The sequence below is a fragment of the Diadema antillarum genome, unplaced genomic scaffold (assembly GCF_040938485.1).
Source record: "Diadema antillarum isolate AM-2024a unplaced genomic scaffold, OU_Dant_1.0 seq00000481_RagTag, whole genome shotgun sequence".
Lineage (NCBI taxonomy): Eukaryota > Metazoa > Echinodermata > Echinoidea > Diadematoida > Diadematidae > Diadema > Diadema antillarum.
Window position 1 is genome coordinate 610,927 of NW_027271445.1, and position 11,772 is coordinate 622,698.

At 36.5% G+C, this 11,772-nt stretch overlaps 1 long non-coding RNA gene across 1 annotated transcript; it reads right to left on the reverse strand.

The window, feature by feature from the left end:
- Nucleotides 1-5,704: 5,704 nt before the first annotated feature.
- LOC139733539 (uncharacterized) lies at nt 5,705-9,153 on the reverse strand. The gene is made up of 3 exons (XR_011711099.1): nt 8,415-9,153; nt 7,265-7,330; nt 5,705-5,987 (listed from the first exon to the last, which is right to left on the reverse strand). It is a non-coding gene; the product is annotated as an uncharacterized lncRNA (long non-coding RNA).
- Nucleotides 9,154-11,772: the final 2,619 nt, after the last annotated feature.

Sequence of the window (11,772 nt, forward strand, 5' to 3'; positions counted from 1 at the left end):
GCATCTTTTCTAATCCCTTTTTAAATTTCTCATTGTACTGTTTTGTTTATTTTGGTGTACCATGGACTTCGTATCTTTTGAAAAGAGTACTTTTGGTATTATCTTTATTATGATTATTATTATTGTTGTTATTATTATCTCAAACAACACAGTGGTCTTCTTCTTTTTATCATTTTTATAATCTCTTCAATTTTCCAAACTCTATTTTTCTCTCTCATCTTCACTTATCTCTTCCTTTTCTCTCTTCTCATTTCTCTTCTCTCTGCAACCCAGCCCCTCTTCATCTTTGTGTGTGTGTGTGTGTGTGTGTGTGTGTGTTGTAAATGCCAGAAATCCTGGTATGATTTTTATGACTTTGGGGTCGAACAGCCAAGTTCCTTATGATCTTTCATCTCGATTCTCACTCATTCAGATTTGTATGTACTTTATAATTATGTATGATCATCATGTGCAACTGTGCACTTTTATGTATTTTTATACTGATGAGTGAAATAAATGAATCTTGAATCTTGAATATTATTGCTATTATCATTAACATCATCATCATTAATATTCTTACTGCAATCCAGTGAACAGCAATAAGACTAAGATTTTAATACAGTTATTGTGCTTTGGCCTGTTTCAGAATTATTCGTAGAGACAAGCAGACAAGTGACAGAGATTCAGTTAACAGTGGAACACCTCTGAAAGAAAGAATAAAAGCCAAATAGATGAGGAAATAATTCAATAAGGTGGAACCATACTTTAAAGGAACAAAAAATCATTCTGTGTAACGTGTATCAAGTACGTTTAGGCCCTGGGCCAGTTCTTTATAAAAAAAACAAAAAACAAAACAAAAAAGCAGTAATATAAATGCATTTTACATTAGGTAATTTTAGCTATCATAAGGAGATTATCATAACAAGGTTCCATTTTACTTATAGAATTCAGATACAAGCAAATTCATCCACTACAAATATTCATATAGATTGTTTTCTAACAATTTTTTTTTTAATAAAACTCAACAGGGAAGAAGGAACTTGACATACATGCTGTCAGGCATTCATAATGTATAAACAACTTTTCTCTTACATGTACAAAATCTTGATGGAATGCAAAAATCTCCAGAAATCACCTCTTCATTTCACTTGAAAGGACAGAAGTAACTTAACCTGAAAACCCCCTTTACAGAAGGACTTCGTTAAATTTCAACTACAAAAAATCGGGTAAAAAAAAAAAAAAAATGCCCAGGTGATGGCTTTTGTTGTCCACGACCAAGGATTTATTTTAAGAACTCAAAAAGCATAGTATAAATCAACCAAAAAAATATTTTTAGAATCTTTGTCTTCTAGGGCCGATTTTTCTTTTTTTAATATTCATCTCTAGCATAGAAATTATAAATGACAAGTTAAACAGATTACTACATTGGTACATAAGCATACTTTCTCATGTGCAAACTACATATAATTGGTTCAACACAAGGGGAAAAATTAGTGTTGCATATATCCACTTTTAAACTTATGCAAGGCTAATGTTCTGTTCTTTAACTTCTATCCCTCTACCTAAAAATGAGAGAGAGAGAGAGAGGGAGAAAAAGAAGTTATGTAAGTGCTACCTAACTGATCCCAACAATTCTGGATTCCCTGTACCACAAACCTTAGTTACCTACATAAATCTGCACATTACATGTATCCCTAACAAACAAATCACATCATCTTCATAGCATTTACCCAATGACTGTACACAGTGTCTCTTTAAGCACCAAGAAATTGATAAGTATTTATTTTACGGTACCTCTACACACCCTAATAAAAAAACCATAACAAAACAAAGGAACAAATAATGTCAGTAATGCCCAATGGATTTTTTCCAGGGTCCCGTTGCATAAATACTATCATGGTAACGTTGCCATTATGGTAACTACCATGGTAACAGAGCTCAGCAAGCAATCAAAATCAATTTTTCCATGGTGCATGTACTTAATATAATGGCAAAGTTATTATATCAGTAAGCTCTCATGCAATGGGACGTATATCTTAGTAAACTACTAAGAAATGAAAATCCACTATTGCAACATACAGATAAATTTTATAACGCAAAGGCCAACCCTCTCTGCTACCAATGCATCCATCCCAGTCTCTTTGTGAGGTTAACAGAAAAGCAAAGGTAAAAAGGTAATCCCTACTGTTCCTAATAATTGGCCCGTATTTCTCCAGTGCATTCCCAGCCTCATTTTGAGATTTTGGGAATTAACATTATACTTCATCCCCACCAAGTCCAACAGTAATGCCAGCCAAATCCGGGTTATATTCCAGAAATCCCACTATAAAACGATACGATATCCATCGTAACACACACAAACACAATAGCTACGAATTGTCAAAAAGTAAAACAAATACAAGGGCTCTCCTACATTTCAAAAGTAGTCCCTATAACTATCAAATGCACGTCATGCATAACACACAAACAAAATTGAATTCACAACCTAATCGTATTGACACATTTTGTCTCCCTGAGCAACGCTCCCTAGCGTCCGATGCAAACAGTGCAATGTTGTAGACAATGGGCTTTCACAAAAAGAGTTTCAGGACAGTACATGGAGCCACTTTAAACGTGGAAAATGGGTGAAATTTGAGCATTTCACTAGACCTTTGAAATTTGACCTCTGGCCTAGTTCACTCAAAAGCTAATCAAGTGATTACCACATCACACTTCATCATTTTGGACCAGGTTGGGGGAAATTTGTTCTTTCCAGTCTGAAGTTATTGCATTGAAGGATAAATTTCATGATTTGACCTTTGGCCTCCAGCTGAGTTAACTAACAAGCTAATGAAATGATTGCCTTATCACACTTCATCCTTGGACCAAGTTTGGGGAAATTTGCTCCTTCCCGTCTCGAGTTATCATGTAAACGGATAAATTTCTTGCTTTGACCTTGACCTTTGACCTTTGACCTCATGCTGATTTCAACCCAAATCTGATCATGTGATTGCCCCATCACACAACATCCTTGGACCAAGTTTGGGATAATTTGCTCCCACCAGTCTTGAGTTATCATGTAAACGGATAAATTTCTTGATTTGACCATGATCTTTGACCTTTGATCTCTCGCCGATTTCACCCCAAATCTACTCAAGTGATTGCCCCATCACACTTCATCCTTGCACCAAGTTTGGGGAAATTTGCTCGTTCCAGTCTTGAGTTATCGCGTAAACGGATAAATTTCATGATCCGACCTTGACCTTTGACCTCAGGCCAATTTCACCCTAAATCTAATCAAGTGAATGCCTTATTCTTCTATTTCCTCTTCACTTCCTGTGAAGGCAATGATTGCTTATTGACAAATAATGGGCAAAATATAGAATATTTTGTTTGACCTTTGACACAAATATACTTAGGACAGATATCAGATATGCTACAAAAACATGTCCGCTTCAAGTAATGCACAATACATCTATAAAATGTGGATGTAGTATACTGCACAAGTGGACGCTTTCCTCCTTTATACACTTTGTTAAAAAAATTAAATGCAAACACACACACATTCTCTTTGATTACAAATAATCCATTGCAGTCCATGGTATAACATGCAGATCTAATGTCAATAACTTCCATACTTCTTAGGAAGGATAGATACAATTGTGATGTTTGTTTTATTTCAGCAATGAATTTATGATATCTTACCTTTCACAAGTGTCATGTGATGAGTTTCTTTTCACACCTTCTTAGAAAATACAATTAGTCATGCAAAACATTTGCAATTGTGCATGGAATGTTTGTTCATGGTTTGATAATTCAATGGAAGTTTATACACATAACCATTTCTTGCAGCTATGATTTTCATCATGGTGATCCCTAATAATTGCGACCCATATCTTTGTGTGTGTACATATATAGCTCTTGTATTCTTTTCCTCATTGAGTTAAGAGGAATTCAATGAGAATTTAGTTTCTTTTGTTTGATAATGTTATAAACCCTGTATTTAATCTTAGTCCAGGGTAGTTTCGCAAGTACAGGATATTTCTCTTGACACTCAATGTATTCTACTTTCCCTGGGACTTTGAAAGTCCTATAATTTGTTTTGAAGAATGTGTCCACAGCATGCTGTTGGGCTGTTGTCCAGGTAATACGTTCAGCTGAAAAAAAGAAAAAGAAAAGAAGAGCTTTTGTAGGTGAGTGAAAAGAATTCACGTACGTATTTGATAACTTCAGGACAGCCACATGTGATGCAAAAATTCGACTAAAATTGAAAACTTTTCAAAATCTGTTTTACTTAGTAATGTACAGATGTCACATATATGTACGTGCAAACCATGGAACCAAGGAACTGGGACAAATGATTCAGAAAATGTCAAACACTGGGACATTCCTGAATTCCCTATACATTACTATGGACAAATTTTTATCTATTTTTTTTTTTTTACAAAAAAAGTTTGTGAAGGGTGAAATTTGCTCTTCCTGTAAACCCGAGAAATAGGGACTGTCTCTGTCAAACAGGTACAGTTGGTAGGTATTATTTCATCATTTTTTCACTTGACCTTTTTCAAACCCCTATATTGTCCCACTTGAATTACTAATAGTGTGGTGTATTTTAAGCTTGGTAAAAGAATCAAAATAAATGGCGGTAATTTGTCCATGCAGTATTCTTTAAAGACCATTTCAGAAGCAAAACCAATCAGTAGAAAGCTAAGAAGTAGAATACAACAATGAAAGTTTCGTGCATTTTCACCGCTTACCAGCTGAGCATTTTGCTTCAGCAACACTAAAATATGCGAGCTTCAAATATAGGCTTCATTGCACCCCTCACATGTTCCAGTGAAGGACGTGGGCTTACCAAGAAGAAGAAGAAGAAGAATTATCTGACATCATGTCATGAGAGAGCAAGGCTGTGATTACATTGGTTTTACATTGAAAAAATGGATTATTTTTTATTTTCCACATCAAGAATTTGAATTTTTTATAGTAGAACCTCAAAGAATGGCTTATTATAAATCAATAGAAAGCTTGTGAGCTAAAGAACTTAAATGTAAGAAGAAATTTATCTATAATGCTCAAATATGTTAATTACAGTCACAATTTTCATATGCACCTCCTAGCGACCAGAAATGGCAAAAACCAGTCGTCTTTTCCTTTCCAAAGCCTGTGACGTCATTGGTTGTAGCAAGTTGCGTGAAACCGGCTAGTAAACAAACACAATACTAACGCAAGTAATCACACCTTAGTTCTCATGAGACGATGTCAGAGAATTCTGGCTGATGTACAATGCAATACAGCCCATCTTCAGAGCTTGTGAATTTGAGTTCTAAAGTAAATACTCGGCTGGCAATCCGTGAAAATGCATGAAACTTGCATTGTTGTATTTTGTAGCTTACAAGCATTCCATTAGTGTTTAATTTGTCAATTCAAATTTTTGCTTCCAATAAGGTCTTCAAGATTAATACAAACAAAATGGATTCACGTCTGAGTCAACTTTCTGTGTATTCACACGTAACTTAACTGTGATAGAATTATAAACCTGAACATAGCGCGACAGGTATGTTGTCTTGACTCTTCACTACCTTGACATATCATATTAACCCATTCACTACTATATTCTGTAAATCCCCATAGACTTTGTACAGGGCCCACCCGGTTCCCATAGGCAACGGGTTAAAGAAGCTATAACCTGAAATTTCTTTAAATTTGACCTGTGACCTTTAACCTTCATACTCTAGATCTCCAGATTTTCTTCCCAGGGTGATACATGCTTTGAACAGGTTCAAAGTTTTAATCTCAAACAGTTCTTGAGATTAGGTTAAGCTGATGGATCTATGGATGGACAACCTAAAAACAATTTCTCTGGCACCACCTTTGGGTTGACCGAGAGATAAGTAAATACACCCCCTTAAAATAGGACTACCAGCAAAATATGAACTACATGTAATGGTTACCTTTTGATCTCTTTGCAACAGGATGGCTCCTGCTTGGCTTCATAGTCCCACACGGTCCATCGCTCTCATCTGAGAGCTCTGGGAAGAAAAAAACAACCCATTAATATCCTACATTAATTTACCATGGCAATGCAGTTTCCAACACATTAAAACATGACGTCTTGCTTGAAAAATTAGGAAGTAGTTCGATCCGCAATATTTCTACCTGATTTATTGCCATATGCCGTTACCATGGCAATGCAGTTTCTGACACATTCAAAAAAGAGGTCTTGCATATCTTCACCATAAGACCAATGTGTGTGCCAAATTTTATGAGCATTGCCCAGAAACTGAGGAAGAAGATTTGCATCGGACGGACCAGCCGACCAACCACACGCTGATCCCTATACACCTCCTTCAAATTTAGTTTGGCTGTGGTATTTAAAAAAAAAAAAAAATCATATAAATTAGCACAAGTGGAGTGCAACTGGCAGTCTCCCCTGCATTATGCAATTCATGGCAACATTCTTGACTTTGTGACATGGAAATATCACACAAATTCTTTAATATCCCTAAAAGTTGTATAGAATGTGCATGTGCATACTTTCTAAATTATGTTAAAAATTCGAAAACTTAACCTTAGGTTAGGTTTTTTTATGTCGATGACGCCGCCATTTAAAAACGGCGCCTATGTCTCGCTTCTACTATGCAGGCGAGAGAAATATTTGGGACAAAATTTCATGTGTCTGTGTAGAAATTCTGTATTCCTAATGTAGTACAGTACTTTACTGAACAACTTTGTGAGGACATTCATCTGTGAATGTAACACAGAACTTATTTCAATAAATGTATGAGGACATTACAACGCAAAAATAACAGTTCTTGTTTGGATTAATGTTACATATGAAACACAGAACTAGTATGCATAAATGTACGAGGACCTTACACAGAAATGTAACACAGAACTTATTTCCATAGATGCATGAGGATATTACATTGCAAAAATAACAGTTCTTGTTTGGATTAATGTTACATATGAAACACAGAACTAGTATGCATAAATGTACGAGGACCTTACACAGAAATGTAACACAGAAATTGTTGCCATAAATGTATGAGGACATTAAACAGCAAAGAAAAAACACAGTGCTTGTTCGCACAAAGTATGAGGGCATCAAAACTGCAAATATGACACAGACATTTTTCACACCTCTTTTAAAAGCCAATGAAAAAGCATTTCCCCTCCCCCAGATATTAATTGGACTACTTTGTATTCATTCGTACTTTTCTATAAAACTTTCTAAATACATGTTCTTTGCTTTTAACTTTTTCCAAGTTGAAATAGGACCATCAGAAAAATATGTACTAATAGTTACCTCTTGATCTCTTTCCAATTCCATGGCTCTTGCTTAACTTAGTTCCATCCCTCTCATCTGAGGGCTCTAGAAAAAAAAAATAGTTGCAACACAAAGTACAATCTTATAGCCAACTAAATCACTCCACACAACTTAATGCTGTTTATTGCATTTAATATCTGAGATTACTACAAATAATATACCATGGCACCATACCACTCCAGTGTGCATGAATATCACTTTTAATTATGGGAAATGTATCAGGATACATTTAAAGTAGGAAATTGGTCTTATTCAAATGACACCGTGTTTCATGTATACAGTGACATCTATGACCTTGACCTTTAACCTCATGACTTTCAAATCTAATCAGACCATTGTTCCTCCCCATATGCATACATGAGCCAAGTTTGAAGTTGATCCGTCAAATGGTTAACTTATTGTGAGAACAACCCATTTTTATGTATATGACTTCTATGACCTTTGACCTTTGACCTTGAGACCCACTCATCTAATCAGATCATTGTTCCTCCCATATGCATACATGAGCCTAGTTTGGAGTTGATTCGTCAAATGGTTCTGAAGTCATCACGAGAACAAAAACGCGACGGACGGACAGACAGCAGACTGACGGACGGACAACCCGAAAACATAATCCCTCCAGCACCCACCTTTGGTGGGTGAAGGCATACAAAATTTAGGCCATGCATACATTCTTCAAGATAACAGAAAGAGCAAAATAAGATTAAGCATGACACATTACTAATAACATGTTTACTCAATTTCAGCTTATGATATGTTACATGTAGACATAGGGATACCCACCATACACCCATATTTTCATGAAGTACAATGTTTTCATGAAATACTTTATTGGCAAAAAATGAAGTAGAATATATAATAAAGAAGTTTGGAAGACACAAATTCCTTTGAGAAACCTTGAGATATGGATTACTGACCAAACACTACACTAACCAGTTAAATATCTGTGATGTCAGTAGATGTATTTCTAGGTACATTTAACTTCTTTTAATTTGAATATCATGAGGACACAGTTGTTTAAAAAAAAGAAATGATGCCAGATGCAATATAAATATAAAAGTAACTGAATATCAGTAATAGGATGGTGTGCAAACAAGGTGTAACTCTAAGATACATTAAATAAACTTACGTCTACTTGACTGGTCATCTTCTTGAACATCTCCATCAGGGGCATCGTCTTCTTCACACGACTCTGCAGTGAAAATAGAGAGATGAGAGACTTGGGAGAGGGGGTTTGTCCAATGTTTCAAATTTTAGAAAGACAGTTGACTTCAGAAAGGTTGACCTACTTAAAGCACAATTCTCCGGTATGTGGCACTTTCAGTAGCTGTCATTCTAATTATGTTAAATGATCCCTCAACAGCCTACTATACAGATTTCTCCTCTGGACGTCACAGCCTTGTGGCCCTATACACCGCACCTCAAGTGGGCACAGAGTACTCCAAGTACCTCTTCACCTTCAAATGTTTTACATCATGTGTAGGTGGGCTCAACAGGAGAAAGATCCAGCTGGTCTTCACACTAGACAACAAGAGTGGGAATATCCTTGGACGTCATGTGTTGGATGTCAGGGTATGCGCTTGCCCAGGGAGGGATTGGAAAACGGAAGAGAAAGCCTTTGAGAGGTCCAAAGCACCTCAGAAGAAACCCCTCGAGAGGTTGGAGCAAAGTGACATTAGTGGTGGGCGTTACATCTTTCTCAAAGAAGGCGAAGAAGGACAAAGAGACGTTCTACATTCTGGTTCAAGGGTGTGAGAAGTATGAACTCTTCAGGAAGATCAAGGAGAGTCTTGACTTGATGGACTATGTTGAACCGAGTCAGATCAGCCAGTACAGACAACAACAAGCTCAGCAACAAATGCAACTGAATCAACATATCTGCGATGAGCTGCAACGTTACTACAGGAAAATAAGTCGAAGACACTGGGTGGGAATGAGAAACAACAGTGGCACACCTCTCTCTCTCTCGTCCGTTTTTCTTCTATGCATATTTTACAAGTGTTACAGTGCATAGTTTTACTTATTTTGTTATTCTTATAAGTGGATTATGATTTCATTCATGTCATGTTTTAAATCTTGGAGTGCTACACAGCTATGTCAAACATTCACTGTAATTGATCGCTACTTACTAACTACAGGGGAAAATGTATTAGTTGTGAATATGACAATAAGATTGTACATACGTTTTGTACACACTTTTCAGAACTCATGGTGTCACAGTCACTGTGTTACAGAACATGTATTTATAATCTATGTCATAATTCTACTGTCAATTAATTCTTTCCACTGGGTTCTACTTGGTTATTGTCATTGAGTCTCTGATACACCCATTCAACATTACCAGTTTTCTAAATGTTCATTAACTTCACAGATTTGGACAGAAAATCAAGTGCGCAAAAATCCATGTCCATTTTGCGTCACGGTGTTACGGTTCTAATTAATAGCTCATAACTCATTTATCACTGTGAAGTTTTATTCATTCTTTTCTTTTCAAAGTTGCTTGTGATGATAGTCATAGATACACAATAAAACATTGTTCTCAAGTCTTACTGATTGTTTATTATTTTAATACAGTTATGGAGTGAAAATCTAATCAAAGTGTCAGTGTTACAGTTCAAAGTTTACCTTATTTTGTTTTTTTATTAGTGATTTATAATTTCAATCATGTCTTGTTTTATCTTGACGTGTTACACAGCTATGTCAAACATTCACTGTAAATGATTGCTTCTAACTACCTACAGGGAAAAATATATGAGTTGTGAGTACGACAATAAGATTTTACATACAGTTTGTACACACTTTGTTGAAGTCACGTTGTTACAGTCACGGTATTACTGTGCACTTAGTTATAATCTAAGTCACAATTCTACTGTCAATCAAAATTTTCTTTCACTGGGTTCTACTTGGTTATTGTCATTGAGTCTCTGATACACCCATTCAACATTACCATGTTTTCAAAATGTTCATTAACTTCACAGAGTTTGGACAGAAAATCAAGTGCGCAAATATCCATGTCCATTTTGCGTCATGGTGTTATGGTACTAATTAATAGCTCATAACTCATTTATCACTGTGAAGTTTTATTCATTCTTTTCTTTTCAAAGTTGCTTGTGATGATAGTCATAGATACACAATAAAACTTTGTTCTCAAGTCTCACTGTTTGTTTATTATTTACATTTATTGAGTGAAAATCTAATCAAAAGTGTCACAGTGTTATCGTGGAATTGCCCATTAAATAAACTTACGTCTACTTGACTGGTCATCTTCTTGAACATCTCCATCAGGGGCATCGTCTTCTTCACACGACTCTGCAGTGAAAATAGAGAGATGAGAGACTTGGGAGAGGGGGTTTGTCCAATGTTTCAAATTTTAGAAAGACAGTTGACTTCAGAAAGGTTGACCTACTTAAAGCACAATTCTCCGGTATGTGGCACTTTCAGTAGCTGTCATTCTAATTATGTTAAATGATCCCTCAACAGCCTACTATACAGATTTCTCCTCTGGACGTCACAGCCTTGTGGCCCTATACACCGCACCTCAAGTGGGCACAGAGTACTCCAAGTACCTCTTCACCTTCAAATGTTTTACATCATGTGTAGGTGGGCTCAACAGGAGAAAGATCCAGCTGGTCTCCACACTAGACAACAAGAGTGGGAATATCCTTGGACGTCAGGTGTTGGATGTCAGGGTGTGCGCTTGCCCAGGGAGGGATTGGAAAACGGAAGAGAAAGCCTTTGAGAGGTCCAAAGCACCTCAGAAGAAATAGTAAACCCCTCGAGAGGTTGGAGCAAAGTGACATTAGTGGTGGGCGTTACATCTTTCTCAAAGAAGGCGAAGAAGGACAAAGAGACGTTCTACATTCTGGTTCAAGGGTGTGAGAAGTATGAACTCTTCAGGAAGATCAAGGAGAGTCTTGACTTGATGGACTATGTTGAACCGAGTCAGATCAGCCAGTACAGACAACAACAAGCTCAGCAACAAATGCAACTGAATCAACATATCTGCGATGAGCTGCAACGCTACTACAGGAAAAAAGAGTCGAAGAAACTGAGTGGGAATGAGAAACAAAAGTGGCACACCTCTCTCTCTCACGTATGTTTTTCTTCTATGCATATTTTACAAGAAAAATACTAAAACACTGCCTTTCAGCACTCTTTCGAAAAGTGGGTGTGATCATTTCCTGTACAATGTCTTAAAAGATGTCATACTCCCAGACATTGAAATTTGTACCTCTGTGTTACTGTGACTGTCAATAGATCTAAAGAACTAAACTGGATCAAAAATCATTCCATGGGTTTCTAGATACCTTCCCCCTCCCTTTTCCTCATCGAATGAACCAGGATATTTTTTTCACTACACTGGGCTGTACTACCACAACTCTAGGAACATGCGGGTGAATGTATACTTCCAGCATATATGAATAAGCCTCTGTGGATTAATGTTGTACTCGTATATCAGAATGAAAAGTGTTTTGGAATAAAGATGT